Source organism: Tupaia chinensis, unplaced genomic scaffold (genome assembly GCF_000334495.1).
Source record: "Tupaia chinensis unplaced genomic scaffold, TupChi_1.0 Scaffold000578_2, whole genome shotgun sequence".
NCBI classification, from domain to species: domain Eukaryota; kingdom Metazoa; phylum Chordata; class Mammalia; order Scandentia; family Tupaiidae; genus Tupaia; species Tupaia belangeri.
This window is the reverse complement of record NW_006160094.1, coordinates 8,234,860-8,245,872: the sequence shown is the minus strand read 5'-3', so window position 1 is coordinate 8,245,872 and position 11,013 is coordinate 8,234,860. Positions and strand designations below refer to the sequence as shown.

The 11,013-nt window shown below is 42.4% G+C and overlaps 1 long non-coding RNA gene and 1 pseudogene across 4 annotated transcripts in view; both read right to left on the bottom strand.

Moving 5' to 3' along the window:
* LOC102483716 (putative ATP-dependent RNA helicase DDX47) overlaps window positions 1-1,344 on the bottom strand; it is a 7,665-nt pseudogene extending 6,321 nt beyond the window's left edge.
* Window positions 1,345-7,594: 6,250 nt separating this feature from the next.
* LOC102483014 (uncharacterized) overlaps window positions 7,595-11,013 on the bottom strand; it is a 24,571-nt gene continuing 21,152 nt past the window's right edge. For 3 of the 4 annotated variants that reach the window (XR_335974.3, XR_335972.3, XR_335973.3), the window contains one exon: window positions 7,595-9,636. This is a non-coding gene — a long non-coding RNA (uncharacterized LOC102483014). The remainder of the gene's footprint in view (window positions 9,637-11,013) is intronic. The other variant, XR_335971.3, reaches the window with a different exon arrangement.

Here is an 11,013-nt window from a genome sequence, read left to right as displayed (position 1 = left end):
AAAAAACCTCTCAAAAAAAAAAAAAAAAAGAGCTCTGTTGAATGTCATGAACAGACTGGAAAGAAACAAAACTTGGGAACCTGCATATGTTGTTTACTAACAAATGACATCTACAAAAGGTATTTGAAAAACACCTGAAACTTGTATTTTCTTTTCTTTTGTTTCATTTTTGTAGTTTAAATAGCCAACCTGTATTTGACCAAGGTAATCCAGTTAAAGGGCGACTTACTTTTTGTACTTCAGACTATCTTAATCATCAAGGTGTGCACACCGTAATCTTGAAATGTATACTGGCACATGATTGTAAAGTTTAGTTGTCTTAAGTTAGAATTGGTGAAAAGTTATTTATGCTGGATTTGGATCAAAATTATTATTTGCAAAAAATAAAAAATAATAATGGGAAGATAGGGCTGCATAATGAGACTGCAAGACTCAGCTACCGGTTGGAAATTATCCTCAGATGACCATCAGAGTGCTCTCGATTTCCCTTTGTTGTCAGTTTCTCAAACAGAATGGATGAAATGAAATACAGCAGAATGTTAACCCGTATAAAAAGCGTACCCAAATATTGTGATGAAAAAAAAAAAAAAACGTAAACCAACTAGGTGTCCTTGAATTTAGAGGGAATAAAAACGATGTTGTAATTTCTCAAGCGTCTAGTACTTGAAGGAAACGGCACATTTCACAGGACTCTTCAGAGCTGCTTGCTGAAGTTTTTGCACCTTCTTGGTCACAATAGCAGGGAAGGGAAGAGTTTTCCGATAGTGGGGAATCACTTTGAGGATCTTATCAACCTGTCTAAAATCCATATTCAATATTCAACCTGCTCCATCCATGACCAAGTATTTGAGGGCTCTTAAATCGAAACATGTTATAGTTTCCAAGTGGTTAATCAGTGAACCAAGAGCTGTGATTATTATATGAGGTTTTTTTGCCAAGGCCAGATACTAGGACATTGAATCAATTCCACCTACAATCACAGCATTTTGTGGACCCCAGGGTCTCAAACTGCTCTGAGATCAGAAAGGCCAACTCTCAAGTCAGAGTGAGAACCAGGGCAAACAAATGCTGGGGCGTCTCCAGCAGCACATTCAGGATGGGCAAAGTAAAGGCTTCTGTTTCCCCATAACCAGTTTCTGCTAGCCCAATGGTATCACAACCTTGAAAGGCCAAAAGAATAGCTTCAATCTGTATCTTGGTGGGCTTTGTCCATCCTAACTGGTCACAGACTTCACACAGTTCATCTGTCATGCCTAGGTCTTCAAATATTTTAGCTTCCTTCTCCTCCTCCACTGCTGGCTGTGAAACTTCAGTCTGATAATCATGCTCCTTGGACACCACCATCTTCACTAAAGGATCTAGAAGTAGGTCACTGGCCTGTCATTATTTTTTATATTTGTAAATTTTAAAAGTTTTAATTTTTAAGTTTTGTTTTCCTTGTATTCATTTTTTTATTCATTTCTTAAATTTTAGTCAAAGGGTATATGTGCTCATCAGAAAAAGATGGGGAGAGGATGAGAAGCGTTCCCCATGGGGAATGGTCACACAGCAATCCATTTTTCTCCATTTCTTCCTCCTTTCAGGATTTTGGATATACATGCACACACATACCTGCAATCTCTCTCAAACCACTGGATTTGGAGCTCAAATGATACTCTCAGTCATATGGGATCCAGCTTCCTTAATCATACTACAGCTAGTACTTTAAACAGTTTTTTTTTAATTTATAAACTTTAAGTATTTTCCCTTATTTTGTATTTATTTCTTTTGTAGTTCTCTTTTCTCATATAAATTTTTTTAATTTGGGGATTTTTTTTGCTTCCATCTAGATTTTGTATTTTTGTACAATTCCCCATTTTCATCTCTGTTAAAAATGTTTCAAATGGCCCCTTCAACCTTCCTTTGCCATTATCCCCAGTGCCTGCTGCAGATGGGTATCAGTGGCAGCCAGTGAGAATAACTGAGGCAGGAGTCCACCTCAGGACCTCCTACTGTCTTCAAACTGCTCCAAGTACAGCCCAGACCAGCTCCTTCCTCCTCCCTTTGCCATCATTGCTTCCCAGATCCTGTACTGCAGAGCAGGGAATAGCAGTAGACAGTGAGAAGAACTGAGGCTGGAAGACCACTTTCAAATGAAGAACTCTTGTTTCCTTCTGCATATCCAGGAATATTTCCAGACTTCATAGTTTTCTGAAGCACATGGCACAACTCCTTTCTTCCCCAGTTGAAACCCTGAAGCTCAGCCCCAGGTGCACCTCTCAAAGAATGAGAAATGAATCAACACTTAAAGCTGGCTAAACACACAATTTCTCTGACTGGAAGACAAGCCATCTACCAAGAACACATCTGTGAAGTAGAACTCTTCTTCCCCTGACACTGTAGAATTGACACCAGAAAAGTAAGAAAAGTGTATAATCCATGAGATGACTAGTGCAGAGGTCCAAGAAATATGGGGGGAAAAGAAAACACCTATTTACCAGTGGAATAGATCAACTCTTCTTCAACCATAGACAGCACAACAGAATTTCTAAGATTGTCATAAATAGAGTTCAGAATGTTCATGGTGACAGAGATCAGAAAGTCTTTCCTGGACTTGGAGGAGGACATAGATATCATACAAAAGAACCAATTAGAACTTCTAGAGATGAAGACAGTAGTACAAGAAATCAGCACCTCCCTTAAAAGTATTAAGAGCCTATTGAACCACACAAAAGAGAGTATCTCTGCACTGGAAGACAAAAATCTTAGATTTATATTAAACCACCAAAAATAATGAAAAAAAATTGAAAAATAAAGACAACCTATGGCAAATACTAGACATTATTGAATGCCCAAATATCTGAATAATAGGCATTCCAAAAAGTGAATAACTTTGACCGGAGCAAAGATGTTGGGACCATGCAGTTAACACAAGCTGAGTATGAAAGAACCACCCCTCATGCCTGAAGCAAGGACTCGGCTGAGGAGAACTGTTAGCAAGGTCGACAGTTACAAGTTCTGGACCTCCATTGTGTTGTTGTACTGCCTGCACTCAATTTCTCTGCCATGGGCCTTATTGCCATAACCTGGTACCCCATAAAGGCACCCCCAACCTTACTGTAACTTTTACAATAATCCTGAAGGAATGCAGATCCACTAAGGTGGCGGCTGTGAACAGGAATTACTCCCATTAGATTCACCCCACCCTCCTGGAAAATGTCAATAAAGAATGCTGCATTCACTTCTCCTACTGGGGATTACATAGATAAGCATTAGGAAGGTTTAGGTTAAAGCTACTAAACTGGTGAAACGATCTCAGTAGCTGGGAGGGGCTCAGAGACTCATCATGAGGTGCTGATACCCCAAACAAAGATGATGAGCCACCTTTAATCTCAGGACAAGGGAAGATTGCCATTCCCCAAGCCACAGCCATTGTATAGAGCAGCACGTAGAGGGTCCCAAGTACACAGTAACCTTTAGGTCAGTCATTAAGCTGCTCACAAGACCACATTCCTTTCCCATGTAGACATTAGACTCACCCTCTTAGCTATGGATTATCCCAGAGATAATATAGGTATTCCACTTTAGTATATATTAACCTTGTCTTTACTTAACCAGACAGAGTTTATTTCTAGGCACTTGTAACCAGCAATCTGCTGCCACCCTAGCCTGAGGCTGAAGTTCTCAAGCTGACCTGGGGCTCAAGTTCTCAAGCCAATCTGGGACTAAAGTCATCAAGCTGGCCTGGGACTGAGGTTATTAAGATTCTTGGGAGCCCTCTCATCCAAAAGACCCTTCCTGGTAATTAAGATCTAAGGAGAGAATGCACCAGACAAATGGACTTCCTCGTTCTAAGAATTATGACTGTTTATACCTAAACAAAACAGATGTCATGTTTTATGATTATTGTTCCTATACTTTGAATGCTTTACCTTTTGGAGTAAAATCTTTCATTTACTTCCCCTCATCCATTCTACTCCTGTAAAACTCCTTCAATAATAAATACGCATGTCTTCTGGCCATCAGGCCTGCAGTCCTGAGCTTACTCTGGCTGTAGCCGGCTGAGAACATGCTAAGAGGCACTGAGGTTTCAGCCTGATTTTGTTCACCCATATCGCCTTCCTGTGTACCAGTTTTGACCCACCCCAGCTGGAGCAGGGCTTCCAGCAGATTGGAGCCCAACATGACTTGATGTTCTGGCACATAGAAAATCTTTTCCATGAAATTCTTGCAGAAAACTTCCCAAAATTAGAGAAGCATTTAGTCATACAGACCCAATAAACACTAAGAACTCCAAATAGAAAAAAACATAAGAAGATACTCTCCATGGTACATCATAACCAGAATGCTAAAAATCTTGGACAGAGACAATATTCTAAAAATGGCAAGAGAAAAATATCAAGGCACTTACAAAGTTTACCCTATTAGGCTAACATTAGACCTCTCAACAAAAACAATGCAGGAAAGAATGGAAGACATATTCAAAATACTGAAAGAAAAAAGAGTTTCAACTGAGAATACTATACCTGGCGAGATTACCCTTTAAATGGGAAGAATGAATAAAATCATTTGCAGACAAACAAAAGCTGAAAAAATTTCACCAGTACTAGACCAGCTCTTCAAGAAGTACTGAAGGGAGTACTATATCAGGAAAACTAAAGAGAGACTGACAGAAATAAGAGAATAAAAAATGATCAAAATGATGTCTGACAAAACGACAGGAACAAATCTGAAAATATTGATAACATTGACATTTTAATGAGGTACTACTAAACCATACCCAATGACACATTAACAATTGTGGTTAACACTCTTGATTGTATCTCTTTTATTTGAATCTTTCTTGTTCCAAGATTTGTGCTTGGCTCTTTCAAAATTTATCATTCTGCAATGTCCTATTCAGGTCATATAATGATTTCTAGATTTCATTGAATTGCCTATCTGTACTTTCATCTCACTGAATTTCCTCAGGATCATTATGTTGAATTCCTTTTTAGAAATTTCACACATTTTGGGACCAGCAGTTAGTATAATGGCTATGTCACTGGCCTCCCAAGTAGTCAACAACAGTTCACGTCCCAGACCCGGTGGCTTAAAACTCACGCCAGGTGCATGTGTGTGTGTGTGCCCAAGATCCTGAGAGGAGAATAGAGGAGAAGGGTGTGCGGTGTGCCCATCCCCCCCAGGGGGTGATTTCTCACTTTCTGTCTCTCTGTCTCTGTCTGGCAAACACATGTGCCCTATAGCAAAAACCTCTCCAAAAAAATAAATTTCACACATTTTTGTCTGGTGTCTGTTGCTGGTGCATTACTGAATTCCTTTGGCACTGTCATGTTACTCTGCATTTCCACATGTCTTCTGTCTCTTTGTTGACATTTTTCACATCTGATAGAAAAACTGCCTATATCAGTTTTCCAGAATGGCTTTTGTGGTGATTTTCCCCAGGAGGTATGTCCTAGGATGTCAATTGTGTGTGGTATGTTGGCTTTGGCTCCAGTTAGACACAGCAATGTAGTCTCTATAATTTCTTTAGCTATAATCAGCATCACAATGCCTGGAAATGTCTCAGTGGCCTAAGTTTGCTTCTTCCATGTAATATGGGGGCTGGTGATGGGAACTTTCTAGGGGCTCAGCTATGACTGGGATTACTCTCATACTTGCTTTCTCAAGATACAGGGGATCAGATTCTCTGACTCAAATGCGGGCAAGATCACTCAGCTACTTTCATGGGATACAGGGGGTGGGGCTACTGAGTGCAGTCTATGGATATGGATGGGAACGTTCACCTGGCTCCTCACATGGGATTTAAGGGCTTGGAGAGAGGTAAGGCTGCTCCAGCAGCTTCTGGTGACAGTCATTGTAGTAGAGGTCATTTACCCAGCTGCTCTTCCAGAGTGGGTAGATATGTAACATGATGGCTTTTTTCAGTCACAACCTGTGTGGGGGATGTTACGACACAGTCTGAACTCCTCTGCGGCAATTCAGAGGTGTGGATGCTACCTATCTGCATGTGAGGCATATAGGACTCCTCTGTAGTAAAGACCTCAGTGTCAGGACCATGCAGCCAACATCGGCTGAATTTAAAGGAGCTGCCCCTCATGCCTAAAAGCAAGGACTGGGCTGAGGAGAACTGTTAGCAAGGTCAGCAGTTTACAAGTTCCAATTCTCCACTGTGTTGCTGTACTGGCCTGCACTCAATTTCTCTGCCATGAGCTTTACTGACAGTACCCCATAAGGGTAAAATAACACCCCTAGCCTTACCGCAACTTTACAATAAAGCCAATTAGTGATCCTGAAGGAATGCAGTTTCCTAAGATGCAGCGAGGATCAGGATGTTTGACTCACTCCACCTGCCTGGAAAATGTCAATAAAAAATGCTGCATTCACCTCTCCTACTGGGGATTACATAGATAACATTAGATAAGTTTGAGTTAATGGAAAGCTACTAAATTGGTGAAACGACCTCAGTAGCTAGAGGAGGCCTAGGGACTCATCCGCGAGGCACTGATACCCCAAACAAAGACCATGAGCCACCTTTGATCTCAGGACAAGGGAAGATTTCCGTTCCCCAAGCCACAGTCATTGTACAGAACAGTATGTAGAGGGTCCCAAGTACACAGTAATTTTTAGAGGTCAGTCATTAAGCTGCTCGCAAGACCACATTCCTTTCCCATGTAGGCAATAGGCTCACCCCCTTAGCTGTAAATTACCCTAAAAGCAATATAGATATTTCACTTTAGTATATATTAACCGTGTCTTTACTTAACAAGACAAGATTTCTATCTAGGTCTTTGTAACCAGCAATACTGCCACCCTGGCCCAGGACTGAAGTTATCAAGCTGACCTGGGACTGAAGTTATCAAACTTCCTGCAAGCCCCCTGTTCAAAAGACCCTTCCCAGTAATCAAGATCTAAGAAGAAAATGCACCAGACAAATGGACTCCTTCGTTCTAAGGACTGTGTTTGGCTTCACCTGATCAAACAGAACAGTGCATCATGTTTTATGATTATTGTTTCCATACTTTGTATACCCTGTTTCTTAGAGTAAATCTTTTACTTACTTCCCCTCACCCATCCTACTCCTGTGAAACTCCTTCAATAATAAATACATATGTCTCCTAGGCATCAGGGCTGCAGTCTTGAGCTGGCTCTGACTGTAGTCGACTGAGAACATTGCTAAAGAGCATTGAGGTTTCAGCCTGAATTTCTGCCCATGTCACCTTCCTGTGTACAAGCTTCAACCCAGCCTGGCTGGAGCAGGCCTCTGGCACCTCAGGACTTCACAATGTGAATGGGGGCTGCATGGGAGATTGCCTGAGCCACCTCACAAAGCATAGCTGTGTGGAGGACGATGATGCTGGTGACATGTTCCAACAGATCTTATCTGTGGTAGGGTATTGCCACAGAAGGAGGTAGCACATAGAGATATCGAACAACATCCTTGTGTGTGCAGAGTAGTACAGTGAAAATAATTTATTCTGGTTTGCAGGCCAGAAGCTCTCACTTGTTTGTGGACATCCCTATACCCTCCATTAACCTTCCCCAGACATAATGGAGCTAGTTGTACAATGGCTCTTATCTTGCTTACCTTCTCTCCATCACCAAAAGTCCCTGCTCCTAGACAATCTTACCTGGGGAGATGGAGCAGAAAATGCAGAGCACTGTGCTCCCTGTCTACAAGGCCATCCTGAGGTGTCATGCTCTGAAACATCTCTGCCACATCCATACTGCACTCTGACACTCTCCCTTAAACACCACAGATGAATATCAGCTGCTTTTCCTCTTTTTTCATCTTTTATTTGTGGGAGGAAATCACATTAGGCTCATCTAGTAACCATCTTGCCCACGTATATATAAGCAAATTCTTTGAACCAGAAGCATTTTGTGGGTTAGGCTAATGGAATCATTCCAACTAGTGTGTCAACAGCTTTCTCTCAGAAGATTAGAAAAGTGAATCCAAATGCAAGTGTACCTCAGGCTTTCATGGCTGACACATCTGAGTCCTCCCACAAACATGTGGCCATCCACCAGCCTTTTTATTTTCCAATTTCCAATTTTTTATGTATCCTGTTCTTTCCATTTTGTATTTTTGTAAGTTCACATAGCTAATATTTTTTCTGTTTGAGTTAGTATTTTAATTAGTATCTTTAGGTGGTATTATTAGTATAGTTAATATTGTTTATTAGTTACTGCTATTGGTATTGTTCATTACTATTGGCACTGAACTTGGTATAGTCAGTAGTACTAGCTAGCATTTCTAGTTTATAGTGTTGCTAGTTAGAATAGGTAGGACCTGGTCACCATGGAGCAGAGCTTCAAAGTCACCTGTCAATGAGGAGACTTGTAGTCATCAGTACAGTCTCCTCAAAACTCAAAACTGCCAGTACGAGTAGCTTCGCCAGTCAAGCTAGCCTGGTATATTCCAACCAGAATTCACACATCTGCCATGGCTGTTAAAGTCATCCAGAAAGGAGGTCCACACAGCTCCTCCAGTCACTCTTTAGAGGCTGACATAATGATGGCACTGTAGTACCAAAATATCATCCAAGGCCTGGAAGTAAGTGGTTAATAAGCTAGAAGTGCTCTATCTCATCATGGAGCAGAGCAGCATGGGGGATCGCTTGGACCACCTCACACTGCATGGCTGTGTGGATGATGATGATGATGATGGGAACACGTTCCAGTAGAACACAACTGTGGTAGGGTACTGCCACAGCAAGGGAGTGGCACATAGAGATATCGAGCGAGATAACATCCTAGTGGGTGAAGATGCTGCAGTTAAAGTCATTGATTTTTACATGCAACTGTCAGTAGCATGTTTCTTGTAGGCCAGAAATTCTCATCTCTCTGTAGGACACCCCTATGTCCCCCCCCATTATACTACCCAGAAATATACCTGGACTAGTTGTATAATCACTCTTCTAGAGACATGTGGAACCTGGGGGTTACTTTGTACACAATAGGATCTGGGACCCTTCTCTTCATAGGAGGGCATTTGGAAGCTATGGGAGTATGTTTTGGGTAAAATATGAAATGCCAGCTGACAAAACAGTCAGGCTGTAAGATCTCCTGAAAACATCCAGGAGAAAACTACACTTCGTGACATCATGGGATGTCCCTGGTTATGGATGGGCCAGGAGAGAGTAGAGCAAAATGTCGGGGGCGGGAGGAGGGGCTCTACCAGCAATGAGATTTCTTCCACCTACCCCAAAGCATCCCACCCAGAGAGGAAGAGTATTAGCTCCTTGTCTGCCCCTTCTTAACCTTCTTAGCAGAGTTGGAGCAGGAGTCCAGGAGAGTGTTTACAGAGCAACCTCTGTGCCTGCTGCAGCCTCCCCAGTCTGGAGAGAACCTCCACCAGGCCCAGTCCCCCTCTTTGTAGCATACTTTTTAGCCAAGATGAGGACCATCCCCTTCCATTCTAATCCTTGGGTCACCCAGCCACCTGCTGACAGCATGGTGTAGGAGGCTGGCCAGGTGCGAAGTCCAACAGCTATGGGTGGGAGCAAGAGGAGAAGTCCATGTGACTGTGTGCCCAGTACACCAGGCCTAGGCATTTTCATCAATGAAGGATGGAGGTGAACAGGTGGTGCTGGACTTTCTGCAGAGGATCCAAAGTCAGGAGCAAGTCTGGCTGCTGTGACTTTTGAAAGTATCCTGTCCAAAGAGAAGGGTAAGCTGAAGGGACAGTCTGGAGACTGGAAGGCCTCCACCCCACCTAGGATATGCTTCAGAGACTGGATTGTCTTTCTGGAGCACTTCTCCCATCTCCTGCTCTCCTCTGAGAAAAAGTGAGAAATCCCAAATATTTTGATGTTTTGCATCTTCCCTGAACCTCACACTAAGGGTATATGTGCTCCATTTTGAGCAGCGTGGAGTAATGTAGTAGCTGTAATCAGAAAAACAAAATAAAATGATCTAAAAGAGCTGTCCAGGTGACTCACAATAGCAAGAAATTATTATTATTTACCATAAGGCACATACACTTGCCAGAGAAAAAGAGGGAAAGTGAAAAATCACTCCCCAGTAGGGATGGCCATGCTGCAATCCCTTCTCCATTCTCCTCTCGGGATTTTGGGCATGAACACACACACACACACACACACACACACACAAACACACACGGCATGTGTTTTAAGCTACTGAGTCTGGGACTCATAGCATGACTGACCGTGTGGGAGTCTAGCAATGTAACCAGTAAGCCATTTGCTGGTTCTGAAGGGTAAGTCTGGAGCAGACATTGTATTTGACCTCCCTACACTAACTTTACCTAGTTGACATTTCAGAAGGACCACTGGAAACTTTTGGTTCTGCTGACCTGTTAATGATACCAAGAGGCCCACAATGGGGTATCGGTGTCCTATGACCCTGGTGCTGCTGGGAGTCAGAGGAGTGTCAATAAGAGTGGCCTGGGTGTGGTCTCCCAACAGCTCAGGGAACTGTGCAGTAAGCCTGCTGTTTACTGTAGGAGTTAGGGACTTCCTTCTGTAGTGTTTTCTCCTTTATTTTTAAAATTTAATTTGTCAAGGGCACATGAACTAGCCAGAAGGAGAGGAACAAAGCAGTCCCAATGGGGCATATTCACATTGCAATCCCTTTGTTTTTCCATCCTGGCAGGATTGTGGGCATGGACATGAGTCCAGAGCATCTTTCAAGCCACTGAGTCAAGAAACTGAACTACACAGTCAACCATGCGGGATTCATCTCTCTTAATCACCAGGGTACAGGGTTGGCCCTTTTCATTTCTTTTTTTTTTTTTTTAGTTATTAATTCACTTTACACCATCATCACAACACACAAATGAATTTTCCATCCAAAATACACTGTGCATTGTCTCAATCAAGTACATCCACATATATGTTCTCAGCAAATAATTTTCCAATTCTTACATCCTGCATACCTTGCCCTTTGTCTTGCCATCCCTGATTCCCCATCCCCCACCCTCTGCTATGTCCCACCTTCCCCCCCCTTTTTTCCCTGGCATCCATGGTTGCCCTCCATACCTTCCTCCCCCCCCCCATTCAATTGTTCTGC